This window comes from Vulpes vulpes, chromosome 8 (assembly GCF_048418805.1).
Source record: "Vulpes vulpes isolate BD-2025 chromosome 8, VulVul3, whole genome shotgun sequence".
Classification (NCBI taxonomy): Eukaryota; Metazoa; Chordata; class Mammalia; order Carnivora; family Canidae; genus Vulpes; species Vulpes vulpes.
In genome coordinates, this window is record NC_132787.1 from 40,874,704 (window position 1) to 40,890,766 (window position 16,063).

Genomic DNA, 16,063 nt, shown 5'->3' on the forward strand with positions numbered 1-16,063 from the left:
TAATATCAGGTCAGACTCTTCAGTGCAATGTGTGTGTGCGCATGTGTGAATGCATACATGTAACCATTCATACACAAACAAAGGTATTTTCCGTGACTCTATTTCCAGGAATAGCTACAGAAATTCAATTTCTAGGAATGGATATAGATGTGCCAGCATGCACATCCCACAGCTTCTATCCTGTAACTCCAAGCAATAGATACAGCCCATTTTAGAGCAAAGGGAGTCAAAGTGTTATTCATATGATTTTTACATCTCGTAGAGAGTTTCTACAACCTCTCTACTCCAGTTTTCCATGTTGGGTCACTCCAACAGATATGACAGGCAAATGTGCCACAGTACAGACAGAGGCTGCTGGCTCCCAGCAGGTGCAGAGGACATGCTGCAGGCCTGGAGGAGGAGCACAGGTCTCCAAATTTGGTACTACTTCCTCCGTAGCTTCGTGTTTAGGATTACACAATCCCTCTCTTTTTTCCCCCAAAATAAGAGACTGTTCTCCCCTATTTTGCAGCTGCAAAAAATGAGGCCCAGACCTTGCAGCCATGCCCAAGCATTTGTGACTCAACCAGTGCTTGGAGCTCAGGGGAAACCACTCACTGGGGAAGACCATAACAAGAGCTGACTCCTGCATTCTCAGTTCAATCTCTGGGCAAAGAAATGATAATATTCTTCATGTGAACACAGAGCAACTGAACAGAAGTCTTCTGACCCATGTCCCATTCTCTTCACTCCTCATCTGACCTGTCACACCCCTTCTTCCCTCCTCACAGATTCTTCACCTGCTCTCTCAAGTGTGTTCTGTAAAATAAAATGGAACAGTAGGATCTTGTTAGTGGAGTGGTGGGAGGGGCAGGGTCTGTCCTTTTGTCAAAGGTGAGGATAAAACAAAACAAAACCCACAAGTCCAGGAGTTCATATTATAGACCTGTGTGGTCTGGAGTGGTAGCCACTGGCCACATGCAACTATTCAGTACTAGGGATGTGCTATGTGCAGCAGAAGGACTATATTTTTTAATTTCAATGAATTTTATTATAAACTTAAATTTAAAAACTGACCATTTGATTTGGTTACTGGAAAGCATAAGTATGTATGAAGCAACTGAGATTTGTAACTCTACTTCTTCAACAATAAACATTATGAAATCTAAATACAGATCAAGTATTTCCTTTTCTTTTAGAGTTATTGCTTTTCAGAGTTCTTTTTTTTAGATTTTTTTAAAATTTATTTATTCATAGAGACACAGAGAGAGAGAGAGAGGCAGAGACACAGGCAGAGGGAGAAGCAGGCCCCATGCAGAGAGCCTGACATGGGACTTGATCCCAGGTCTCCAGGATCACGCCCTGGGCTGCAGGCGGCGCTAAACCGCTACGCCACCAGGGCTGCCCCAGATCAAGTATTTCCAATGAAAATGTAGTATCTAGGGCAGCCGGGGTGGCTCAGCGGTTTAGCACTGCCTTCTGTCCAGGGCATGATCTTTGAGACCTGGAATGGAGTCCCACATTGGGCTCGGTGCATGGAACCTGCTTCTCCTTCTGCCTGTGTCTCTCTCTCTCTCTTTGTCTCTCATGAGTAAATAAATAAAAAAATCTTTTAAAAAATAATAAAATATATTTTAAAAAAAGAAAATGTAGTATCTAAACTCAGATGTGCTCTGAGTATGAAATACACATCAGAGTTGGAAGACTTAGCAGGAAGGAAAAGTACAATATCTCATTAATAATTTTGATACTGGTGCATGTTAAAATGAACATACATACTTTAGATATACTGTGTGCAATAAAATTATATCATTAAAATTAATTTCACCTGATTCTTCTTTTTACATTTTTAAATGTGGCTACTGGGAAATTTTAAATGACATATCCTATTTCTATTGGTTCTCTGCTCTAGATGTTTAATGTTCCTGGGAACAGTTCTAGAGAGGGGATATCCTGCAGGGGCTCATTTATCACTTGCCCACTCATATTGCTACAAGGTCCCTCCAGAACACTTTCCAACTCTCTCTTTCTGAATTACTGGTTTAATGTTACTAACATCGTGAACATGCACTTTCCCTCATCCTTACCCTACCGACAGCGTTCTCTCTCCTCAGGCCTGTTCCTCCTTTGCCCCTCTGCCCAGCTTTGGAAAAACCATTTCTACCATGAAGAACTCTCCTCTCCCTCTCCATTTCTGTCTTTTCCTTTAACACCATCTTCTCTGACTTTTCCTGATGACCTCCATCTCTTGAAACGACTCCATTAGAGTTCAAGGTCTTCGCGAGAGGTCAATTTCATTAGAGTCTTGGAAGAAGGTCCAAGGGAGAGGCCATCATGATCTGCGCCAATTCAGGCCTCTCTCCTGCCACTTTGTTCTGTCTCTCTACTGCTGGGGCCAGATGTTCATGCCCTCTGTCTTCATCCTCTCCACTTCACTCTCCCTTTCTCACTGACCCCACATCTCAGGTTGGATTTCTGGAAAACGGACTCTCCATGGAGATGGAGATCTGTGGGTAGGAGGTCTGTTATAAGTAGTCTTAGGAACAATACCTGTAAGCAAGTGAGAAAGTGGGACTGGACAGAGAGTGAACTTGAACTGATGTGCAGTTTTCACGGAGGCCTCAGTTGATCCCTTGGGAAACCCTGGAGCTGGGATAACCCTTCAGGGTCTCCTGGTCTGAAAGCAAGGGGATGTGCCTTTGTATTCCTGCATCCGCTAATTGGACAAGATGTCCCCAAGGAGGGGCAATGTGGCTCGTACTCCCCACTGTTGAAATAATTCTCACAGAATTCTCCCAAAGATCTCCTAATTTCCAAGTCTAATCCAGTTTTCTTGGGCACCCTCTTCTTGGGTGTCCCTGTAGCATGGGCTTCTCCTGGATTTGGGTGTCCTACACAGTGCTGACCCTCCTAGATGGTATCAGTTTCTTTCACTGGATAAGAAGTTTCTTTCTTTTACTTACTTTTCTTGCTTTCTCTTAAAGATTTTATTTATTTATTTAAGAAAGAGAGAAGTACTAGCAGGTGGAGGAGCAGAGGGAGAAGAAGCAGGCTCCCTGCTGAGTAGGGAGCCCAATAATATGTGGCTTGATCTTGGGAATCTAGGACCATGGCCTCAGCCAATGGCAGACGCCTAAGTAACTAAGCCACCCAGGTGCCCCTCACTAGCTTGTTTTCAAGCTTGAATCTGTCCTTAGCCGGGCCCACTCTACATTATTCAAACTCTCTCCTTCTTGTCTTCTTTCAGTTTTACATTACTCCGGGTCTTCCTCCAGACTTCCATACCCACAGCCAATGTAGTCCTTCTTCAGGTCCCCTGGCTACACTTCCATCCACAACACACAAGGCAGGCTCTGTGGAACCCCCGTCCACTGCATCTTTCACATTCACTCCCACTTCAGGTCTGCCCCTCACAGGGAGCATTGCAATCACCCCCTGCAACCTCCACCTTGCCTGCTCTGCTGAATTTTTGCTCTGGTGCCATGCCTCTGTCAGCAATCCCTGTCTCCAATGGCTCCCCTGACCTAGCCCCCCTGGTAAATGGGTAACCTTGCTTGCTGCAGTCCAGTTTCAACAGAACAGTGGTTGGATAAGCACCGGCCTTCGTTGCTTTGAAAAATAATATGCTGCCCAGTCAGAGCAGAGCCAGTCATAGGCAGCTTTGCACCTGTTCTCAGCCAGGGCACAGCCTGGGCTCTGTGTTTACCCTTCTGCTTTTCTCCAGTCTAGGAAGAGGTTTTGATGCTCCCTGGGCCCAGGAAACATAAAGCCGAGCCCATGGTCCGTCCACAGGGCATTCGGGGACAGGGCGGTGAGGGGAGTCTCCTTATGCTCAGGGGATAGGCAGAGGGCGAGGGGCGGCTCATTGGGATCCGAGTGGCTTGTCCCTAGAGTCTCTGGAAGCCCCCACGGGCCATTTTCTCCCGGAGCCCCGCCACCGACCCAGCCAGGGTCAAGCCAGACCTGACGGAGGCCCCGGGGGCGGGCAGGGGAAGGAGCTGCGGCAGGGCCCGGGGCCGGCTGGAGCTCTGCGAGCCGCCGCTCCCCTCCCCGCAGGGGTCCCGGGCAAGCACAGCGGCCCCTCGCTCCGGCGTCCTGGGCTCTGGGAGCTCCGAAGCAGGCGGGCCGGCTCCCGAACAACGGCGCGGCCCAGCTCCGGGCCTCCGGGCCTCCGGGCCTCCGGGCCACGCCGCGGGCTGCGAGGCCCCGAGCCCGGGTCTCGGAGGGGCGCGCCGGGAGGGTGGGCGCGCGGGGCGCGGGGCGGGGCGGGCCGGGCCGGCAGGAAGTGCCCGGGGGCCCGGCAGCCCGACCTCCGGGGCCGGGGCGGCCGCAGCGCGGCGGGGTGCCCAGCGAGCGCCCGAGCCTGCCGAGCGCCCGAGCCTGCCGAGCGCCCCGAGCCTGCCGAGCGCCCCGAGCCTGCCGGGCGCCCCGAGCCTCCGGCTCCCGTCGCTGCGTGCGGAGCCCGGTAAGTGCGGGGGGGGGGGGGGCGCGGGGCTCGGAGGGCCGGGGGCCGGGGGAGCCGGGGGGCCGGGGGAGCCGGGGGAGCCGGGGGAGCCGGGGGGGCCGGGGGAGCCGGGGGGCCGGGGGAGCCGGGGGAGCCGGGGGGGCCGCACCCCAGCCCCGCGGGGAGGAGGCGCCAGCTCCCTCCGCGCGCCGCGGCCGCGGGCTCAGAGCGGGCCAGTGGCGGGGCCTCCGGCTGCGGCGGGGGGCGGGGGGCGGGGGGCGGGGGGCCGGGTCCGGGGCCGGGTCCCGCAGGGCGGACGCGGCGGTGGCCTCCCGGCCTCCGCCCTCAGCTCGGCCCTTCTGCGCGCGGGGCCTTCGCTCGGAGAGAGCCCTGGGCCTCCGAGGGCCGCGCAGCCCAGCGTGCCCAGGGCCTGTCTCTTTGTCCACCTGGATTCTAGTAGCTGGCTCTTAGGCCCCAGGCCCGGGTGGCCAGTCCGGAGTGATTCTAGCTAGAAGCGTGATGGACTTTGGCTCAGCAGCCCCCGCCAAAGAGAGTTTGCTAAATGCTGGCGGCTGGTGTAGCTAATGCGCCCGCAGGTCTGCCTGCCCGGCAGGCCCCGCGAGTCCCAGGGGGCCCATCTGTGTATTGTGAGGACACGGCTGGGCAGGCCCCGTCACCTGTGTTTGCCTGTCCACTCCCGCAGGTGCAGTTGGCTGATTTGGTATGGGAAGAAGGAAGATGTGGATGGTTGTAGGGTGTGTTGTCTTCCCAGTGGTATGTGCAGTGTTGACAAGCATGAACTGGCTGAAAAATATGACAGGGAGGAGGGGTCAGCCGGGTTGGGCAGTAGAGCATCTCACCTTGGGTCTGAATTGCTACAGATCTCTCCAGGGTGTGGGCAAACATTAGGAGGCAGGGGTGGCACAGAGAAGAGACAGCTTCTGGAAACACTGGTAAATACACTCCAAGGCATAAGATGTAGGTGGAAGGGTGGGATGAGAATGAGTGTGGTATTAGGCCAGGATGGATACTCTGTATTTAATTTGTGAGCAGCTGGATGATAGCTACCTTTGGAGTCTGGAGCCCTGGGTTTGAATCAGAATCAGTGGTTGTTACCTATATTACTAGTGATGTTCCCTGCAGAGGTTTCTCAGGGGCTCAGTTGCTTTGTGTGCAAAATGGGACTTACAGAACTTCTGTCCTGCCTCCCTCAGGAGGTACCTGGAAGCTCAAAATGACTAATGCCTGAGAAAGTGCTGGGACAGCCTTAGGCTCCAAGGGTGAAAGGCAAATGCTGGGCTCATGGGGCTGAGTCCAAGTCAGAGGCTTGGGGAATACTTCAAGGGCCTGGAGCTCTTTGGTTGGGGGTTGCCGATACTCAGCATCGGAGCGGCATGTGCCTAGAGCCCAGCTTTGGACTCCTGGTGTGTGAGATACTCCCAGACCTGTGTGGTGCAGGAGGTTTTGTGTGAAAGCCTTATACAGCCCGGGAGGAAAACTGGCTTGACTGGCCTTTCTGTTGTGTAACCCTAGAGCAGCTGGACTTTTCAGAGAGCCTTCCTCCGGGTGAGCCACCATTTTGCTTTTATCTTCAAGCCACCAGCAGGAGCAGTAATGAGCACTCGCCACAGTTGGAAAGAAGCCAGGGAGATAGGGGACTAGGAAGCTTCCCCAAGCATTGTCATGGGTGTGGGATGTCAACTGCATGGTGCTGTCTTCTGGGGTACAGAGCCAGGCCCAAATCGGCTGAGGAGGGCTGAGAGGTTGCTGAGAGTCATGACAGGCAGCCAAGCTATGGTTGGGGTGTGGTGGGCACTTGGATGTCCCTTGTCACAGTGCCTCATTTGCATTTGGTGGCTGTTTAATAAACACTTGGAAGGAAAAGCCTTTGGCCAGGGGGCCTGGAACCCAGGGTCAAGTCCTGACTCTGCTTCCAGCTTGCTTGGTGTACCCGGGGAGAGTCACTTTACCTCTTTAGGTCTGCTTCCTCAGTGATCAAAATCAGGGCATCTGTCCAGATTTTTGTTCTGCCCTCAGCTCCTGTTTCACTTTTCCAGAGAGGTCATTCCTCCATCCCCTGTTTGAAGGAGCTTCCTCCTGGGCCACAAGCTCATTGCCTTGATCTGATCTTTCATAGCACTTGCCATCATCTGAACTTAGCTCTGCTATCTCCAGCCATACTGGAAGATTTGGAAAAGCAGGGCCCTCCCCTGGCCTTCTTACCTGCTGGCTCACCCACACCCAGAACATAGTAGGTACTCAAAGAAGATTATGTCAGAGAGCAAGCAAGTAACTTAATAAGCAGGGAATGGTGGCAAGCTTTTCAAACTGTGTTCCTAAGAGCTTTTGAGGGAGGAACAAACCTGTAAGGCAGGCCATGGGTCCCTCACTCCAGCAGCTGGGGTTAATCTGAGTTATGGGCTGGCTTCCAGGTAGGATTTCCTTTGAAGAAAAGGCCCTCCCACAGAGATAAAACTGGAAAAACCATTGTATCAGAAGATTCCTAGGGGCCTTTTCAACTCCAAGTTGAAATAATAGTACTGCAGCTGGAAGTAATACGTGCTTGGCCCTCCAAGAGGACCAAAGGTGGTGATTCAGACATTGAGATCCTGCAGATCATTTCTGCTTGGCCATGGAAGTTGTCATAGGTTTGTGTTTTTTGTAACTGGTTTAATTTCCTGAATTTTTGGATAAGGTTAATATGAATATTATTTTGCACACAATACAGCAACAGGTGGTCCATGGGAACTCTGAACCATGTGAGCTGAGCAGGAGGGGATACTGAGTAATATCTGCAAAGTGGATAAGCCACACTCTGATACTTGAGAGCTGCCTGTTCAGGATGACTGTGTCTGTCATCATCCAGCCTGGAGTGTGTTCCCAGGTGGACCCCCCAGACATGTCTCCTGCCCTGTAGATGCCAACTCAGCATGTTTTTCTTGAGTAGCTGGTGGTGGAAAGGTGCCCTCTCTCTGAGCCATTACTGAGCCTGGAAGAGAGCAACATGATGGCGCACCCTGGCCCATATTTACAGCAGCCTTGTCAGGCCCGGGGTGGTCTCTTCCTGTAAATCCATCTGCAGGTGGCGTTATGGCTCTCGTAACCAGGACTGTGCCCAAGTCTTTGGCACAGAATACATGTTGACCACCACCTTTGTTAAACCCCATGAGAGTTAGTATAGCACATGCCTACTATGATATAGTTATGTAACACATAATATTATATATATGTAATTATGTAGGTTGAATGAATGTATAGTATATAATATGTAGCATAATAACATATACTAAGTACATGCTATTAGTATATATTATACATATTATATAATTACATATTATACTATGTACTGTTAGTATTATATACTATATATTACTATTATATACTATATAGTAATAGAAATAATAAATAAAATAGTAATAATATATAACATATAATAGTATATGTAGTATATAATAAGGTATATATAGTATACATATAATATATAATATATAAGTACGTACTAATAGTATGTAACATGTAATGGTAATATTATATATTAATAGCACAACCTTAAGGAGAAAGACATTCAGTTGTTTAGTTGGGCTATTTTGGGTTCGTGACTGAGGGGGAGACTATGGAGAAAAGTAAAAAGGTTCTGTTTGCCCACAGAACCCCTGTTAATTCCTTCTGACGCTTGACCTCACTCCTTGTAGCCGGCCCAGCTCTGGCTGACTTCCGTGGGCTCCTGGGTTCATGACGTCTGTCTTTACAAGGGGTTACCCTGCAGAGTTGAAGGAGGGACCAATCAATAGCACATATTCACATAGTGCCTCCTATGAGAGCCTTCAGGCCTGAGAATACCTAAAGACCTGGCCCAGACCTCCAAGCATCTAGTTGTTATGAGATTGGAATCATTCCCAGGAAGAGAGGAGAAAACAGCTGAGTGCATGCTCCATGGTGTGGTGCTCACCCAAGCCACAGCTGGAGCTCAGGGAATGAAAGGAAAACCGGTGTGGATGGCAGGGTGGAGAGCCCAGCTCTGCGTCAGGCACTCCAGCCTGGGATCCCTTCCTTGTGGGTGGCTGTCCGTGTGTTACGTGATCTCACTGAGCTTTCGTTCCTCCTTTGCCACCAAAGAAAGGATCTCTAACTCCCAGCTGGCCTGGGTACAAATGGCTGAGTTAAATGTGGAGAACCCCAAATTCAAAGAGGGGCACAGAGCACCCAGATATGGGCTGACCAAGATGAACACTCTGGACAAGGCTTCTCAATGACAAGGGGGCCCGCCAGGTGGTGACTGCTGCACCATGAGTCCCAACCCTGATCTTGTTTGCCAGTCATTGGGGGGTACACCCTGTCCAGCCAACCACCCTTTTTCTCCTCTGGGTGCCCCCCCAGGCCATTCCGCTCCCCACACAGGACTGTGGGGATGCAGCAGGTGAGCAGGATGCAGCTAGATTTAAGCAGCTCCCTCCTGCCGTACTGCCCTGCGTACCAATTGGCCCTTCTTAAAGACGTAAGGGGTTTTACTGCAAAATGCCAAGAATTCAAGAATTGAGGCTGTTACACGGGTTCAGGAAATGTTAAAGGAAATTGCTCTGATGTTCCCTGATCTCTTTTGAAGTAGTAAGTTTTGAAATAAAGTAGAGTTCCCTGACCCTCTTTGACGGCAGGCAGCTGCAGAGAATCCTGCAGCGGCTCTCACCTGTGTCCTGACTTCCAGATTCTTTTTCTTTTTTGAACTAATGTTTGGTAAGATTTTTGTCAGCCACGCTTTGGTACAAATGAAAATTTGTTTCTCCATCAAAAACAATTAATCAAAGACCATAAAAGTGAATAGTGCTTTCATTACCTAGTGTCTACTTTTCTACTTTCTATCCTTTACATTTTAAAAAGATCAGTGTAGACCATTTAACCAGTAGATTCTAGGGTGTTTAAAGGCTTAGAAGAGAAGAGAACAAAGAACAGGACTGGGCTGGTGTTGTCCAGCTAATCTGAGATTTGGAACAGATTGCAAAATTATAAAAAGTTTTCCACTATCCTGTTTGATTGTGGAGGTGTGGTAGCTAGCCTCTGAAGCTTTTTTGACAGGTAAGTGCTCGTGTTTCCATAGGTGCTCTTGAAGTATTGTAAACACATTTCTCTCTCAGACCTTCTTCCACAAACAAGTACTAGGATTCTGATACTTGGGAAGCCATGTCCAATACTCTGGTTCCAGAATTATATTCTTCACCACAGCTTGGGGGTAGAAATGATGTTTTTGACTTTTTATCCTTGACAACTAGCACCCAGCTGGGCAAATAGTAGGAGTTCAGTGAGTGTTCATAGCGTAGATATTTCAGGAGGGAGCTTCTCAGTCATCACTAAGGCTGTGCCTCTGGGAGAAGCACTTCAACCAGGGCTGGCCGTTAGTTTGTCAGACCCAGTGCAAAATGAACCTGTGGACCTGTGGTCCAAAAAGCAGGAAAAAGTGCCATGAAAAGTACTAACATGTAAATCTTTTTCCAGTCTTCTGCAGTCTCTTTCTTGACCTGTCACGGTAGATTTTATTGGCCACTCAGTGGCATTCTAAGTAAAGAAAAATTAAAACTTTAAAGCATTAGCATGCATTTTACTCATTCATCTTGATATTGTGCAATGTCAGTTTTAAATGCAAGTAGGGGCACCTGGCTGGCTCCTGCGGAAGAGCGTGTGACTCTTGATTTTTGGGGTGGTAAGTTCGAGCCCCACGTAGAGGGTAGGGATTACTTAAGTAAGTAAAACAAAAAAATGAAGTAAGCTAAATGCCAACATATGAGCATTTAACTCATATGTAGAATCACCAAAATCACACAATTCATACATCCTAGCTCATGTTCTGTTCTTCTCAGAGCACTGGAAATAATGCACAAAACCTTGATGTTTTTGTTTACCTTCTTGATACATGCACCTTCTGTCAAACACTGTTACACTCCACTTTCAGCCCTTTGGCTCATCATTTTGAACACAAGTAAATGACTAATGCAGGAAGTGCCACATACAGAAAAGGACAGGGTATCACAGGGGTCCGTGGCTGCTATGTGTTTCTTACAATGCATAGTTTGCTTTCTGCAAAGCTCTGGTTCCAGCAGAAAGACTGACCTCCTTGGGCCATTAGCACCCACTTGCCTTGTCATAAACAGAATACCTTACCTTGTACTCGCTCTGAGGTTCCCAGAGGACCTCGCCTGGAGGATCCCCAGGGAATTCTGAGCTTATGGGGCATTGCGGATCAGATGAGATCAGCAAGGAACAGTGGACACACACACTGCGCCTCTCTCCTCACATTCATGCCCACCATCACATGGGGCTTCACTTACAAACCACGAGCTTAAAGATAAAATTATTAAAAATTGCAAGATGCCAATAGCAGAGCATTAAACCAAGTGCCAGACCCTCCTCAGCTCGAGATACTGGGAGTTTGCAGTTTGCCTGCTCCCAACGCCAGCTGGGCTTCAACCCTTGACCTTTCATTTTGGTCACATTTTTAGATGGTGGCCGACTTGGGCAGAACACATCCTTTAAATGATTGGGCCATTCGAGTGCCCTCAGATTCCAGTGAGGATTTTATATCTTTAGAAAATAGCAAAGACTTCCATTTCCTTATCCAGGTCTCCATCCTTCTCCTTGAAATCATTTACATTTTTAAACAGCTTGGATCATTTACTCACAGGCCTAGCATGTTTAAGGAGCTCAAAAGGAAGGAACAAAGAACAGGAGTAGAGGTGGATATGGCCCGTTTTTGTCTGAGGTTCAAAGATACCAGCTAGCTGTTCTAGGCATGACCATTTTTATACCCAAACCAAACAGATTGTTTGGGTTGAGGAAGGGTGTGGCTTAGTTACCAATCAAGGTGGTGCTTTTTGGATGACTCCACATTTTGGGGGTGCTTTTTGCCCACAGAGAGACTTAGGGAAGCCAGACCTTCCAGAAGAAATGAATCCCTCCCTCTGTGGTGAGACAAGTGAGGCAAGGAGATTGGAAGTTAGGACTGGAAGTGCCTGGCCAGAATAAAATACTCAAAAAGCAAGTGTTGCGGAGCATTTTCTCATGTGCTTGTTGGCCACGTCTATGTCTTCCTCTGTGAGATTTCTGTTCATGTCTTTTGCCCATTTCATGATTGGGTTGTTTGTTTCTTTGCTGTTGAGTTTAATAAGTTCTTTATATATCTTGGATAGTAGCCCTTTATCTGATACGTCATTTGCAAATATCTTCTCCCATTCTGTAGGTTGTCTTTTAGTTTTGTTGACTGTTTCTTTTCCTGTGCAGAAGCTTTTTATCTTAAGTCCCAACAGTTCATTTTTGCTTTTGTTTCCCTTGCCTTCATAGATGTATCTTGCAAGAAGTTGCTGTGGCCAAGTTCCAAAAGGGTGTTGCCTGTGTTCTCCTATTGGATTTTGATGGATTCTTGTCTCACATTTAGATCTTTCATCCATTTTGAATTTATCTTTGTGTCTGGTGTAAGAGAATGGTCTAGTTTCATTCTTCTGCACGTGGCTGTCCAATTTTCCCAGCATCATTTATTGAAGAGACACTGTCCTTTTTCCAGTGGATAGTCTTTCCTGCTTTGTCGAATATTAGTTGACCATAGAGTTGAGGGTCCACTTCTGGATTCTCTATTCTATTCCATTGATGTATGTGTCTGTTTTTGTGCCAGTACCACATTGTCTTGATGACCACAGCTTTGTAGTACAATCTGAAATCTGGCATTGTGATGCCCCCAGCTATGGTTTTCTTTTTTAAAATTCCCCTGGCTATTCGGGGTCTTTTCTGATTCCACACAAATCTTAAGATGATTTGTTCCAACTCTCTGAAGAAAGTCCATGGTATTTCGATAGGGATTGCATTGAATGTGTAAATTGCCTTGGGTAACATTGACATTTTCACAATATTAATTCTTCCAATCCATGAGCATGGAATATTTTTCCATCTCTTTGTGTCTTCCTCAATTTCTTTCAGAAGTGTTCTGTAGTTTTTAGGGTATAGATCTTTTACCTCTTTGGTTAGGTTTATTCCTAGGTATCTTATGCTTTTGGGTGTAATTGTAAATGGGATTGACTCCTTAATTTCTCTTTCTTCAGTCTCATTGTTAGTGTAGAGAAATGCCACTGACTTCTGGGCATTGATTTTATATCCTGCCACACTGCCAAATTGCTGTATGAGTTCTAGCAATCTTGGGGTGGAGGCTTTTGGGTTTTCTATGAACAGTATCATGTCATCTGCAAAGACGGAGAGTTTGACTTCTTCTTTGCCAATTTGAGTGCCTTTTATTTCTTTTTGTTGTCTGATTGCTGAGGCTGGGACTTCTAGAACTATGTTGAATAGCAGTGGTGAGAGTGGACATCCCTCTCGTGTTCCTGATCTTAGGGGAAAGGCTCCCAGTGTTTCCCCATTGAGAATGATATTTGCTGTGGGCTTTTCGTAGATGGCTTGTAAGATGCTGAGGAATGTTCCCTCTGTCCCTACACTCTGTAGAGTTTTGATCAGGAATGGATGCTGTATTTTGTCAAATGTTTTCTCTGCATCTATTGAGAGGATCATATGGTTCTTGTTTTTTCTCTTGTTGATATGATCTATCACATTGATTGCTTTACGAGTGTTGAACCACTTGCATCAGGGAAATACAAATCAAAACCACAATGAGATACCACCTCACACCAGTGAGAATGGGGAAAATTAACAAGACAGGAAACAACAGATGTTGGAGAGGATGTGGAGATAAGGGAACCCTCTTACACTATTGGTGGGAATGTGAACTGGTACAGCCACTCTGAAAAACTGTGGAGGTTCCTCAAAGAGTTAAAAATAGACCTGCCCTACGACCCAGCAATTGCACTGCTGGGGATTTGCCCCAAAGTTACAGATGCAGTGAAATGCCGGGACACCTGCACCCGATGTTTCTAGCAGCAGTGTCCACAATAACCAAACTGTGGAAGGAGCCTCGGTGTCCATCAAAAGATGAATGGATAAAGAAGATGTGGTCCATGTATACAATGGAATATTACTCAGCCATTAGAAAGAATGAATACCCACCATTTGCTTCGACGTGGATGGAACTGGAGGGTATTATGCTGAGTGAAGTAAGTCAGAAAAAGACAAACATTATATGGTTTCATTCATTCAGGGAATATAAAAAATAGTGAAAGGGATTATAGGGGAAAGGAGGGGAACTGAGTGAGAAATATCAGTGTGGGAGACAGAACATGAGAGACTCCTAACTCTAGGAAAGGAACAAGGGGTAGTGGAAGGAGAGGTGGGCAGGGGGGACGGGGTGACTAGGTGATGGCCACTGAGGGGGGCACTTGACGGGATGAGCACTGGGTATTATACTATATGTTGGCAAATTGAACTCCGATAAAAATAAATAAATAAGTAAATAAACAAACAAACAAACAAACACTCAGCAATTAACACTTTCTGATAGCGTGGCCACTGGCTAAGAGCTTTTCACGGGGGGTGAAAACCTCAAGTTCCCAGTGAATACTAGGAAGCAAGGACTAATACCATGAACTGAAAAAGTTTTTTCCACCTCTTTTTTTTTTTTTTAACATGAACCTGTTAGAAGTAGTTACAGATAGCAGAGAGACCACATTTCCTTTGTTCCTTTATTCCTTTTAAGTTGGCCTACCTTCTACGTGGGTTTTAATTCATTGTCTGAGTAATGATAATTATAAATAGATATTTTCATGATTAAGTCTGAAAGTCAGGGGGCGCCTCGTGCCTCAACAGTTGAGCATCTGCCTTTGGCTCAGGTCATGATCCAAGGTCCTGGGATCGAGTCCCACATCGGGCTCCCTGCATGGAGCCTACTTCTCCCTCTACCTGTGTCTGTGTCTGTCTGTGTGTGTGTGTGTGTGTGTGTGTATCTGTGTCTCTCATGAATAAATAATAAAATCTTTTTAAAAATTTAAAAAATAAATATGACAGTCGCATGACATGCTGTTCTTCAGGGGTCTGCAAACTGTTTCGCATGACCCGCAAGCTAAGCTTAGTTAAAAGGTTGAAACAACAGAAGGACAAAGAGGACCATGCTGCTTAGACCACGTGGCCTGCAGAGCCTGGGATTGTTGTTAGCTGGTCTTCTACCAGAAGCAGTTTCCAGAGCTCCAGTCAGCCCACCTGTGGTTACGGACAGCTCAAGGACCCCAGAGCACTGAAGGCGGGCACAGGGGCTAGCTTGTGCTAGAGGAAGACCTAGCCTCCGAACCACAGTCTCTCAGGAGCCAAGCTCTGAGACCCCACTTTCATTCACCGGCCTGCAGCCTTGGAATCGAGATTTTCACAAATTCCTCCAGTGGGTCTAGTGTAGCTAAGGTTGACAAGCACTGCTCTGAGGCAGTTGTTCTCAAAGTAGAGTACCGCAGAATCAACATCTCTCCAAATCCAGGGCCCTTCATCCATTTTGAGTTTATCTTTGTGCATGGTGTAAGAGAATGGTCCAGTTTCATTCTTCTGCATGTGGCTGTCCGATTTTCCCAGCACCATTTATGATGTGGATGGAACTGGAGGGTATCATGCTGCATGAAATAAGTCAATTGGAGAAATCATATGATTTCACTCATATGTGGAATATAAGAAATACTGAAAGGGACCATAAAGGAAGAGGGGAAACTGAGTCAGTGGCAAAAATTAGAGAAAAGAGAAACCATGAGAGACTCCTAACTCTGGGAAACAAGCAAAGAGTGGCAGAAGGGGAGACGGAGGGGGGATGGGGTGACTGGGTGATGGGCACTAAGGAGGGCACTTGATGGGATGAGCATTGGGTATTATACTATATGTGGGCAATTGGATTTAAGTAAAATAAATTAAAAATCCCGGGCCCCACTCTGACCTGCTAGCTCAGAAACTCTCTGGGGTGGGTCCAGAGATCTGTTTTAACAAGGCTTCCAAGTCATTCTGCACCACCTCAAGCTTGAGAACTCTACTCTGAGGCGTGTGGCCTCTCAAACCTGAGCCTGCCCAACCAGGCCAACATCATGTCCCAAGTGTGTTGAGTGCACAGGAGGGAAGGAGGAGGCAGGCAGGTGGCACAGCAGGGCCTCAAGGTCTTGCTTTGCAATCTAAGGCTAGAAATAACTGGAATTGTTCTTTTGCTCACAGCTGAGGCCCAGAAGGTGAAGTGAGCTTGGGATAAGAATAATGCCACCAGGGATCCCTGGGTGGCGCAGCGGTTTAGCGCCTGCCTTTGGCTCAGGGCGCAGTCCTGGAGACCCGGGATTGAATTCCACGTCAGCCTCCCGGTGCATGAAGCCTGCTTCTCCCTCTGCCTGTGTCTCTGCCTCTCTCTCTCTCTCTCTCTCTCTCTCTCTCTCTGTGCGACTATCATAAAAAGAAAAAAAAAGACTTTGTTAAAAAAAAAAAAAAAAGAATAATGCCACCAACAGCAATAACGAATTCCTCCCTTATGAAAATTGTCCTTGACAATAATTTTAGCTTTGGGCTCTGTTTTTCTTTTTTTTTATAAAGATTTTTTTAATTTATTTATTCATGAGAGACACAGAGAGAGAGAGAGGCAGAGACACAGGCAGAGGGAGAAGCAGGCTCCATGCACCGGGAGCCCGACGTGGGATTCGATCCCGGGTCTCCAGGATCACGCCCTGGGCCAAAGGCAGGTGCTAAACCGCTGCGCCACCCAGGGATCCC

At 47.6% G+C, this 16,063-nt stretch overlaps 1 protein-coding gene across 13 annotated transcripts in view; it reads left to right on the plus strand.

Annotated features, from left to right (window-relative positions):
• The first annotated feature begins 3,630 nt into the window (after positions 1–3,630).
• Positions 3,631–16,063, plus strand: part of TSPAN11 (tetraspanin 11) — a 75,974-nt gene continuing 63,541 nt past the window's right edge. For 6 of the 13 annotated variants that reach the window (XR_012002985.1, XR_012002987.1, XR_012002986.1 and 3 more), the window contains exon 1: positions 4,296–4,444. The gene's annotated coding sequence lies outside the window, so the exon portion shown is untranslated. Of the gene's footprint in view, positions 3,760–3,880; positions 4,445–16,063 lie in introns of those variants that run through there. The other 7 variants (XM_025995396.2, XR_003234467.2, XM_072766216.1 and 4 more) reach the window with 7 other exon arrangements.